General features: G+C 66.1%; 1 protein-coding gene across 7 annotated transcripts in view; it reads left to right on the forward strand.

The window, feature by feature from the left end:
* SPTBN4 (spectrin beta, non-erythrocytic 4) overlaps positions 1–11,909 on the forward strand; it is a 573,187-nt gene that overhangs the window by 121,769 nt on the left and 439,509 nt on the right. The gene's annotated exons all lie outside the window — the stretch shown is intronic.

The raw sequence follows: 11,909 nt of genomic DNA on the forward strand, positions 1-11,909 counted from the left end.
GGGGGTGGGGGGGGGGGGGGGTGGGGGGGGGGGGGGGTGGGGGGGGGGGGGGGTGGGGGGGGGGGGGGGTGGGGGGGGGGGGGGGTGGGGGGGGGGGGGGGTGGGGGGGGGGGGGGGTGGGGGGGGGGGGGGGTGGGGGGGGGGGGGGGTGGGGGGGGGGGGGGGTGGGGGGGGGGGGGGGTGGGGGGGGGGGGGGGTGGGGGGGGGGGGGGGTGGGGGGGGGGGGGGGTGGGGGGGGGGGGGGGTGGGGGGGGGGGGGGGTGGGGGGGGGGGGGGGTGGGGGGGGGGGGGGGTGGGGGGGGGGGGGGGTGGGGGGGGGGGGGGGTGGGGGGGGGGGGGGGTGGGGGGGGGGGGGGGTGGGGGGGGGGGGGGGTGGGGGGGGGGGGGGGTGGGGGGGGGGGGGGGTGGGGGGGGGGGGGGGTGGGGGGGGGGGGGGGTGGGGGGGGGGGGGGGTGGGGGGGGGGGGGGGTGGGGGGGGGGGGGGGTGGGGGGGGGGGGGGGTGGGGGGGGGGGGGGGTGGGGGGGGGGGGGGGTGGGGGGGGGGGGGGGTGGGGGGGGGGGGGGGTGGGGGGGGGGGGGGGTGGGGGGGGGGGGGGGTGGGGGGGGGGGGGGGTGGGGGGGGGGGGGGGTGGGGGGGGGGGGGGGTGGGGGGGGGGGGGGGTGGGGGGGGGGGGGGGTGGGGGGGGGGGGGGGTGGGGGGGGGGGGGGGTGGGGGGGGGGGGGGGTGGGGGGGGGGGGGGGTGGGGGGGGGGGGGGGTGGGGGGGGGGGGGGGTGGGGGGGGGGGGGGGTGGGGGGGGGGGGGGGTGGGGGGGGGGGGGGGTGGGGGGGGGGGGGGGTGGGGGGGGGGGGGGGTGGGGGGGGGGGGGGGTGGGGGGGGGGGGGGGTGGGGGGGGGGGGGGGTGGGGGGGGGGGGGGGTGGGGGGGGGGGGGGGTGGGGGGGGGGGGGGGTGGGGGGGGGGGGGGGTGGGGGGGGGGGGGGGTGGGGGGGGGGGGGGGTGGGGGGGGGGGGGGGTGGGGGGGGGGGGGGGTGGGGGGGGGGGGGGGTGGGGGGGGGGGGGGGTGGGGGGGGGGGGGGGTGGGGGGGGGGGGGGGTGGGGGGGGGGGGGGGTGGGGGGGGGGGGGGGTGGGGGGGGGGGGGGGTGGGGGGGGGGGGGGGTGGGGGGGGGGGGGGGTGGGGGGGGGGGGGGGTGGGGGGGGGGGGGGGTGGGGGGGGGGGGGGGTGGGGGGGGGGGGGGGTGGGGGGGGGGGGGGGTGGGGGGGGGGGGGGGTGGGGGGGGGGGGGGGTGGGGGGGGGGGGGGGTGGGGGGGGGGGGGGGTGGGGGGGGGGGGGGGTGGGGGGGGGGGGGGGTGGGGGGGGGGGGGGGTGGGGGGGGGGGGGGGTGGGGGGGGGGGGGGGTGGGGGGGGGGGGGGGTGGGGGGGGGGGGGGGTGGGGGGGGGGGGGGGTGGGGGGGGGGGGGGGTGGGGGGGGGGGGGGGTGGGGGGGGGGGGGGGTGGGGGGGGGGGGGGGTGGGGGGGGGGGGGGGTGGGGGGGGGGGGGGGTGGGGGGGGGGGGGGGTGGGGGGGGGGGGGGGTGGGGGGGGGGGGGGGTGGGGGGGGGGGGGGGTGGGGGGGGGGGGGGGTGGGGGGGGGGGGGGGTGGGGGGGGGGGGGGGTGGGGGGGGGGGGGGGTGGGGGGGGGGGGGGGTGGGGGGGGGGGGGGGTGGGGGGGGGGGGGGGTGGGGGGGGGGGGGGGTGGGGGGGGGGGGGGGTGGGGGGGGGGGGGGGTGGGGGGGGGGGGGGGTGGGGGGGGGGGGGGGTGGGGGGGGGGGGGGGTGGGGGGGGGGGGGGGTGGGGGGGGGGGGGGGTGGGGGGGGGGGGGGGTGGGGGGGGGGGGGGGTGGGGGGGGGGGGGGGTGGGGGGGGGGGGGGGTGGGGGGGGGGGGGGGTGGGGGGGGGGGGGGGTGGGGGGGGGGGGGGGTGGGGGGGGGGGGGGGTGGGGGGGGGGGGGGGTGGGGGGGGGGGGGGGTGGGGGGGGGGGGGGGTGGGGGGGGGGGGGGGTGGGGGGGGGGGGGGGTGGGGGGGGGGGGGGGTGGGGGGGGGGGGGGGTGGGGGGGGGGGGGGGTGGGGGGGGGGGGGGGTGGGGGGGGGGGGGGGTGGGGGGGGGGGGGGGTGGGGGGGGGGGGGGGTGGGGGGGGGGGGGGGTGGGGGGGGGGGGGGGTGGGGGGGGGGGGGGGTGGGGGGGGGGGGGGGTGGGGGGGGGGGGGGGTGGGGGGGGGGGGGGGTGGGGGGGGGGGGGGGTGGGGGGGGGGGGGGGTGGGGGGGGGGGGGGGTGGGGGGGGGGGGGGGTGGGGGGGGGGGGGGGTGGGGGGGGGGGGGGGTGGGGGGGGGGGGGGGTGGGGGGGGGGGGGGGTGGGGGGGGGGGGGGGTGGGGGGGGGGGGGGGTGGGGGGGGGGGGGGGTGGGGGGGGGGGGGGGTGGGGGGGGGGGGGGGTGGGGGGGGGGGGGGGTGGGGGGGGGGGGGGGTGGGGGGGGGGGGGGGTGGGGGGGGGGGGGGGTGGGGGGGGGGGGGGGTGGGGGGGGGGGGGGGTGGGGGGGGGGGGGGGTGGGGGGGGGGGGGGGTGGGGGGGGGGGGGGGTGGGGGGGGGGGGGGGTGGGGGGGGGGGGGGGTGGGGGGGGGGGGGGGTGGGGGGGGGGGGGGGTGGGGGGGGGGGGGGGTGGGGGGGGGGGGGGGTGGGGGGGGGGGGGGGTGGGGGGGGGGGGGGGTGGGGGGGGGGGGGGGTGGGGGGGGGGGGGGGTGGGGGGGGGGGGGGGTGGGGGGGGGGGGGGGTGGGGGGGGGGGGGGGTGGGGGGGGGGGGGGGTGGGGGGGGGGGGGGGTGGGGGGGGGGGGGGGTGGGGGGGGGGGGGGGTGGGGGGGGGGGGGGGTGGGGGGGGGGGGGGGTGGGGGGGGGGGGGGGTGGGGGGGGGGGGGGGTGGGGGGGGGGGGGGGTGGGGGGGGGGGGGGGTGGGGGGGGGGGGGGGTGGGGGGGGGGGGGGGTGGGGGGGGGGGGGGGTGGGGGGGGGGGGGGGTGGGGGGGGGGGGGGGTGGGGGGGGGGGGGGGTGGGGGGGGGGGGGGGGGGGGGGGGGGGGGGGTGGGGGGGGAGGGGGGTGGGTGGGGGGGGGGCCGCTGGGGGGGGAGGCGGGGGGGGGGGGGGGGGGGTGTGGGTGGGGGGGGGGGTGGGGGGGGGGGGGGGATGTGGGGGGGGGGGGGGGGGGGGGGGGGGGGGGGGAGGAGGGGGGGGGGGGGGGGAGGGGGGGGGGGGGGGGGGGGGGGGAGGGGGGGAAACAAAATAAGCCTTTTGGGGGCCCATAAAATTGAACCCTCAGAAGCAAAGGTCTCTAAGCCTGGATGCTATTACCAGGAGGGTTTCCTGGAGCCACCTTGAAAGTCTGGTGCCTCCATCTTCAAAAATGTGCAGCCTGCCTACACACTCGGAAATTCCCCATTGGCTACAATGGAGCAAAGTCACTGCAAAACAAAGAATCTTGGGCACATTTCTTGGGGTGCCTGTAAGGGGTGTATTTTTAAAGCTAGTGACACCAACATTTCAGGGTATCATCTGGTAACTATTCTTATGATGCCACCCAAGTTTGGTGAAGTTAGGTTATGCCCAGATGGCTCTGTGGTAGAGGTTATGGTCCCTCAAATGGGCAGTTATGGTCCCTGAAATGGGCAGCCCCCCATCTCGTGTTAGGTCCCATTGAAAACAATGGGGATGGGAGCATTCCATTTGGGCATCCATAACTTTGCTTCCCCTGAACCAAACATCACCAAACTCAGGTGGTATCATCAGGGCAGACTCTTGATGATGCCCTGAAATCATGGTGCCGCTAGCTTTAAAATGCCCTCCCTGCAGGCCAAAAAACACCAAAAATACCCCCCAAAAGCCCAAATACCTGGCATTCGCATTTGTTCATATTTGGGCAGGATATAATCGGACACTTTTTGTCCAAATGTGCCCAAATGTGCCCAGATTCCGGCTGAATCTGGTATTTGTTTCATCTGAATCTCCAACCCTCAAAAGTGATGCTGTTTCAGGGTGGGGGAGAATCCACCCCCAAACAGCATCACTTTCAATTTTGTTTTAACCGGGGACCCCAGATTCTCCCTTTCAGGTGGATTTAAAAGAAGAATCTGAGCTCCCTAGTTTAAGCACCATTGAAAGTGATGGTGTTTGGGGGTGGATTCCACTGGAGGTGTTTTGTGAGAGATGATGCTGACATTTGTTTGGTAAATGTTTTGCTGGGGGTGATTTGTGAGACATTTACATGCTTAATACCCACTTGCACTGGCTTGGAGTTGTTTCTCAGGCTAACAACCTACCTCATAGGGTTGTTGTGATTAGGAAATTAGGAAAAGAGTTGGTGGGGTTGTATGTTTTGCTGGGAGTGGGAGGTGTTTTGTGAGCTGGTGCAAAAATCATAGTTTGTTCATGGTGGGGGAGGGTGGCTGCCCATTCGCTGGGGGGGAGGGGGCGCCAAACTCAGGTTTTGTCCCCGGCCTCCAGTTTGCCTAGGAACGCCCCTGAGCTGAACACTGACCGGGGGACTGGCCCCAGCCCCAAGTGGAGGCTCATTTGATCCTAAACTCCTCCCCCCCCCCCCACCGGGTCAAAATTTAAATTACAGGCTTCAAGTCTGCAGCTTAAAGCTGCCCTCATACCTTACTGAGGCCGGGATCAAACTGAGCGGCGGTGGGGGGGTGGATCGGGGAAGGGACTGACCTACCTAGAGTTGGAGCTTCGGGAGAGCAGAGCCATCAGTATAAAGCTAGTGCCAGTTAGTTGTCATCCCCCCCCCCCCGCCCCCAACTCAGTTTGATCTGGCCTCAGTGAGGCTTGGGTCTAGCTTGGGCTTCTAAGTTCAACCCAGGGGAGCCAACGGGCCCACGGTGCTCCCAAACTTCCTGTGGAGTTGGGGGGATTAGCCCAGCTGGCTCTCCACCCCCCTGAGCTCCACATGGCCTTTGGGGCGGGGCCAGCTGTGCTGGTCAGTGTTATCTGTGCCCCCGTCCCAAACTCCACGAGGCCAGGGTGCCCTTTTGCTCGGCCAGGGTGCCCTTTTGCTCGGCCAGGGTGCCCTTTTGCTCGGCCAGGGTGCTGAGGCCAGGGTGCCCCCGAACGACTGACCTCAGAACAGAGCCCCCTCTGAACTTTCTCACGTGTTCTCACCTGCAGATAGAGAAGCTGAAGGCTGAGCAGAGCAAGCAGCCACCCACACCCCTCTTGGGCCGCAAGATCTTTGCTGATCCCACGGAGCTGAGCGCCAAGCGGCAGCCATTGCACGAGAAGGACCCCCTGCGAGGCCGGTTGGAAGCTCAGCCGCTGCTCAACGGAGCCAAGCCCGAGCCCCTCGATCAGCTGGAGGCCAAGGTCACTTACGTGCACCAAGAGCTGACGCCAGAGCGACTGCAGCCCAGGAGGGACCGCTTGCAGGAAGGGCTGTTGGCGGCTGCAGACGCCAAAGTCTTGAGGGCTGCTGGGGAGGAGACTGTCAAACCCGAGAGGCCCTCTGCTGGTGGCGCCCGGGTCCTTGCCGAGCAGGTTGAGGGCAAGGCAAGCCGGGGGGAAATGCCGGCTGAGAGGCAGCGCCACGAGCGCCGGCTAGAGCGGCAGCAGTCCGTTGAGCAGGACGGGCCCCGGCCGGAGCCCCCGGCAGAGCGCCGGCGAGAGAAGCGGGAGCGGCGGCCGGAGCGGCAGCAGTCCAGCGAACAGGAGATGCCTCGCCGGGAGAGGCAGGAGAAGCGCTTGGAGCGGCAAGAGTCCAGCGAGCAGGAGGGGGCACGCAATGACCCCAAAGGAGGCGGGTGAGTCAGCGCCCCAGAGGAGGAGAGGTGGAAAGGGCTTGAGGGACCCATGGAGGTGAAATTACTCTTTGCCTCCTGGCTTGGCAGGCCCTTGAGAGCCCCTCAAGAGGTGCTGACTTCAGTCTGGAGAGTGGGATCCAGTTCCCCACACCTTGGGCCAGACACAGTTCTCTTGGAACTCTCTGAGCACCACTTACTTCCCCAGGTGGCTGTTGGGAGGAGAGGAAGAGAATGTGAATGTAAGTCACATTGGAAACATCTCAAGGCATAAAAAAGTGGTGGATAAAAACCCATTCCTTCTCCTTAACCAAGGAGGGTCTCGACCCACTCTTCTGCCTGTCTGTGGCCCTCCAGGGTCCCAGGCAGCGCAGGGTCTTCCCCAGCCTCTGGGCCTTATGCAGACTGGGCCATGACTGTTCCAAACAGCAGTGGGGGACTAGCCCTGGCCATGGCGATGGGAGGAGCCTCTCAGGCCCCCAGAGCTTTGACCCAGAAAAGAGAGTCAGCCTTGGTCCTTGCTTCCCACTGTACCTTTGGCCTGCTGGCTTTTGGCAGAAGAGGCAAGAGAGAGATGAAACAGTCATGCAGCAGACTCGGACCACTATGGAGGCCGTCTCCAGCCAAGTGGCTTGTTTAGCTTGGTCTCAGTGCCCCCAGGGACCAGAAAGGGCTTGTAGGGCTCCATCTGTGGGACCCATCCTGAGAACTGCCAGCTAAGCCACCCTAGTGATACCCTTTCCCTCCCACCCCACAGCAAGGCAACGCTGGCCGACATCGTAGAGCAGCTGCAGGAGAAAGAGTCGACAACCCCGGCAGCAGCACCATCAACTGTGAGTAGCCTGAATCCTGGCTGTGGACAGGGCCTGCCTGGGACCCCGGAGCTGGAGGGAGGCAGGCAGCTGCTTTGGCCTGAGCCCCACTGCAGGCATGTCCTGAGCCTGGGCGATACTGCAGAGGGCGGCTCTGTGCCCAAGAGGGTAGTTTGGAAGGGCAGCTGGGCTTTGTTTTTCAACGGCCATCTCCTTGTACGGCTGCACGGCAGAAACTGTTCCTTTGTCTTAGGAGCACCTTAGAGACCACCCTTTGACCCTTGAAAATCCATACCCCAAATACCTTGTTGGTTGCTAAGTTGCTCCTGGATGTGAACTTCTCCCTCCATGTGGTCCTTCCCTTGTCGAATGGTTCTCTCTCTGTGTGTGTCTCTCTCAACCACAGCCTCGTGAAAAGGACTCCCCTGGCCGCTTGCCCAATGGCCTTGACATGCTGCCTGACCGTACACCTCGCCCTGACCGACCCCGTGCCCGGGACAGGCCCAAGCCCCGTCGGAGGCCCCGGCCTAGGGACCCCAACGCCCCTCCGGGGGAGGCACGGAGGTCACGTTCTGCCCCCGCCCAGAGCAGTGCCCCACCCCCACCTCCCCCTACGCACACGATCCAGCAGGAGGGCTACCTTCTGCGCAAGCATGAACTGGAGGGTCCAAACAAGAAGGCCTCCAACAGGTAAATGTGGGCTGAGTGGGACGGGTCTGGACCTCTGGTTTGGAGAGCCGCTTTCACAAATGCAATGAAATGTTCCCGTTCTGATGCCAAGCACTGGGATTCCCTTCTCCCACTGGCTCTGCCCTGTACAGTTTTTCTTCTACACCCCCTAAATCCAGGGACATCTGCAGGCAGGGGTGTTCTAAATAGGCAGGAAAACCGTTATTCTGGGCGTGTTCTGGGGTTTCCAAGCCAAGCCAGCTCGTCTGCCTGGAAAGCTCGAAGGAAGAGCTCATCCTGCCCGGGTCTTTCCCTCCTGGCAGGTCCTGGATCAACCTGTACTGCGTACTCAGCAAAGGGGAGCTGGGCTTCTACAAGGACTCCAAGGGGCGGGATTCAGGGAGCACGCATGGCAACGAGCCCCTGCTCAGTCTGCACAACGCCACCAGCGAGGTGGCCAACGACTACAAGAAAAAGAAGAACGTCCTCAAGATCAAGTGAGTGGTCCAGGACAAGGGGGTGGGGTGGGAAAGGCTGAGCTCCTGCCCCCTGAAAGCAGAGGCCAAGCTTCACTGGCTTGGGCGACCCCAGTTTAGTGGACTTTTTTGTTCCTCAGACCCCCCTTTGTGCGTGGACTCAATCGCCTTGCATGAAGGCGGAGAGGGTGGGGCTCCCTGGAAACCTGTAATTGGAGGGAGGGGACCCCAGGATGAAGGAGGAGGAGGCCTTTGCTGCCGCCCCCACCCCCCATCTCTTTCCAGCTGACAGGCACTTCTGTCTTGCAGGATGCAGGATGGAGGAGAATTCCTCTTGCAAGCCAAGGAAGAGGTAAGACACCCAGTGTCTTCTGGCAGTCTTTAGTGTCATGGTTTGCAGGGCGGCTGCTGTTCTGATCCACACAAACACCCTTATTCCTGCAGGAAGAGATGAAGGCCTGGCTGGCAGCCCTTTCCACAGCCATTTCGGAGCATGCTGAGATTGCACGCTGGAGCCAGGCCCTGCTCACCACCTCCTCGACTGACGAAGGCAATCCCAAGCGAGAGCCGGACCGCCGGGCCAGCACCTCTGGGCGGAAGAAATGAGACTGTCACCGAGGGCCTGGGGGCCGTGAGGACTGCTGCCTTCACACCAGTAGTTCTGTGCCGGGGGCCTTGCTCCAAAAAGGCCGCCTTTGCCAGACTTGGGCCTGCCCCAGAAAGGCTGTGCTGGACCTGGTGTTGCCGTGGTGAGAGAGGGGCAGGCACTGACCACCTCTGGACTGGACTGGACTGACGGTTGGAGGACCTGGACAGCCTGCTCACCAGCTCCTGGGCAAAGCTGTGATGCCTCTTGACTGTGTTGCACCCGCCAGGGGCCCAGAGAATCCAGTGAATGAACAGGGGCCCGCAAGCCACACAGGGGGACTCTTTCACTTTGTGAAGGGCCACACTTATGGGCTCGCATCCCATCTCTGCCCTGGCATCCGACCAAAAGTCATTCCTCCCGTTCTCCAGCATCTCTGAAGTCTGCCCCCAGCTTCCCCTGGCAAAAGAGTGGGGGGGTTGTGGGACCCCTGCTCACCCACATCAGGGTTCTCCGGTCCTATGGATGGGTGAGGGGCGAGGAGGCAGTGGGGGCCAGGGGCTCTTCTGCTTTTGCTGGGAATGTTGAGATAGGGGAGCCACATTCCCTCTTCCAGCTTCATGTCTTCCTCTCTGCTATTGGCTCTGGGTGCAAAACACTCCCTGATCAGAGCGGGGGTGGGGGGAATCTAGCTCAGGCGCTCCTGCAGCTCCCTGTGTTTGTACCATTCAGCTCATCAGGAGTCCTCTTGATCCATCCACACGGGAGGCAATTGCCTGCATCTGCCAAAAGGAAGGGCGGGGGGTGGGGGGGTGGGGAAGGTTAGCTTTTCATTCCTGCTTTTGTGCAGGTCAGGGGCCCCTTGGACTTTGCAGCGGAGGGCTGCCCCTGTAGGAGGCGTCTCCCTCACTGGGTTGCTTTAGCTTTCCCTGCAGAGCCTGTCCCTGGGCTGACCGGCTTTTCCTGGGAATGCTGAGAGGTGAGCAACGGCCTCTTCTCCTTCCTACCTCTTTGCCAGAACAGGCCCTCAATCTCAGGGGCAGGAGAACCACACGAGAGGGCCAGCCCCTTTCCTGGTAGGTGGGGGGGGGGCGCACGAGCCGTCTTGGCCTTCTGCTGCTCCCACTCCAGAGGAGGAAAAGAGGGACTGTGCAGCTTTCTGGATTCCTTCTCCTCTGACGGCCACAGAAATCCTGCAAGCGGCAGACTTTTACAGCACAAGATAGCGGAACAAAAGAGTGGAGAGTTGGGTCCCCCCCACCCCGTCACTAACGAGCCATATCCCTCTCCCAGTCCTGCTCCTTGGGGCAGGGGGCTCAGCAAGGCAGGGGCTTAGGACTTTTGGCACACAGCTGAGCTTTTATGCAATAAACTGGCAGGAAAGCCAGACCAAGGAGGGAACTTCACCCAGGCAGGGGTGGTACAGACCCCAGGGCCAGTGCTCCACCAGGTCAAGAGGCTGTGGGTGGAATATCTGGCCCAAAACCATCAGGGGGCCCCAACCCACCTCCTATTAGAGACCACTGTCCTAGGAGGGTAGTCTGCCCCAGAAAGGGTCAGCCATTGGCCAACCTGAGCGTTCCTCTTTTGGGGAAGGAGACGTGTCAGGGAAGATATGTGGGCACCCTTTAGGCTAGTGCTTGCTTTGAATACAGAGGTCTGAGAACTCATACTATAGGGATGCCCAGAAGACTTCTGCTTTATCCTGCCCCCCCCCCCCAATCCTAACAGCTGCAGAGGTGAAAGAGTGGGCAGCTGGTATGCAAAAATCCAGAGTTCGGAGCAGCAGTATTTTCATCCTGATTTTCATCTCATGCCAGAGAAACCGTTGATATCCCGCTCCCTGCAAGTGTTACCCTGATAGGTGATTGCAAATATTCATTTTTAACAGGCAAAGGTCAGGTGAGCTCATAGTTGTAGAAATGCACTACATGTAGCCAAGCTGCAAGGCTAACGTTGGAACTGAAGTCTCTGTCTGAAACAACCTTCCACTGCAGGCAGGTACATTTAAAACAAGGATAACTGAAGAACTGCAGAGATTTCTCACCATGGGGATTTTTTTAAATGGAAGTTGTCCTTGGTCCCAAAAGGATGGGGATCTCTGACAAACCTGTCGTAGTAGGAATGTGCTGGTGTTCCTGTGGCACAGTTGATTCCCCCAGCTTCGTTCAGTGCCAATATTTGACCTCCCTTGCTGCCCTCCATCCACACAGAACAATTCCAGCTGCATGCTTGGTCAGCAGGGGGCTAATGCACTCCTTACTGCCTGGTGGAGCTCAGCTTACTGGTTGCTCATCTGAACAGACAATTTTAGGACAGATTTTGCCACTGGTTTGTCACATGGCCAGCATATGCCAGACCTAACCTCCCTTGGCCCAAGAGTAGTTTCCACAGCACCCTCCCTTCGGAGTCAGGGCAGTCTCATCTATTGATGCTTCAGTGACCCATCCCCTGATTATCCAGAAGTCTGTAAAATATTGTAATTGCTTTAAATAAATTTTTTTGTCTTGTATAGAAAAAGAATCATCAGCACTGCAGCATCTTTGGTTTGCATTTTCTTTGGGCATCAAACCTCTTTAAAAAACAACACCCCCCCCCCCCCCCGATCAATTTAGGAAGATTCTTAAAGTAAGTTGCGTGAGATCCTCAGAACCTTCATACTGAATGTGTTTACCCCCATTTGCAAGGGCTCCATCTTTCAAACCCCTCCCTTAGTGAAAGATGTTTGTGTCAAAGAATCTTCAGGAAAATGCTGGTCATTGTTGAAACATCTAACAATATACATCCTGGGGTGTTGTGTGGTTTCCGGGCTGTATGGCCGTGTTCTCTCCTGACGTTTCGCCTGCATCTGTGGATCTGATAGTTGGGAAGGAAAGCAAGTGGAGTGTGAGTAAAGGTCAATAGGTGAGAGCATCTGAATAGGAGTGGCCTGGCAAGTGAGTAACAATTAAGTGTAGCATGACAGTAACAAAAGAGATAGCAAGGTCAATAGGTGAGGCATCTGAATAGTATGGCCTTTGTTCCCTTTGATTATCTGTATTCATCCTGTGCCTGTGTGGAGCTGATTAGTCACGGTCTTGACTCTAGTGTTTTTCAAATACACACCCTCCGAATATCACCTGGTCTCTCACTTGTCCCTGCACAGCCAACACCAACTGCAGCCGGCTAACAGCCTTGGCCAATAGTGGGAAGCGCAGCTGTCCAATAATACGGGGCGGGGGGGGGAGCCCCAGAACGGGACCGCAACTCGTGGCAACCAGGTTTGCACAAACCCTAACCCTTTCCAGACTGACGCTACTGGGGCAGGTGGGCTAGCTTCTTTAACCTGCGGGGGGGGGGTCTGGGGGCTTCATGTGCCCTTCGATCCTCCTTACCCCCTCCCGAAAGTCCTTCCTCCAGGTATTCTTTCTCCCCATCAACTCCCGTGGTTTCCAAAGGACTGGAGGACACGGTAGAAGAGTGGGTGGGGCATGGGGAGGAACTCCCTCGCCTTCTCCCCTGACGGCCGCGGAGCGAGGAGGAGCGGTAGCTGGAAGGGGTGCCTCTT

This window comes from Sphaerodactylus townsendi, linkage group LG04 (genome assembly GCF_021028975.2).
Source record: "Sphaerodactylus townsendi isolate TG3544 linkage group LG04, MPM_Stown_v2.3, whole genome shotgun sequence".
Taxonomy (NCBI): domain Eukaryota; kingdom Metazoa; phylum Chordata; class Lepidosauria; order Squamata; family Sphaerodactylidae; genus Sphaerodactylus; species Sphaerodactylus townsendi.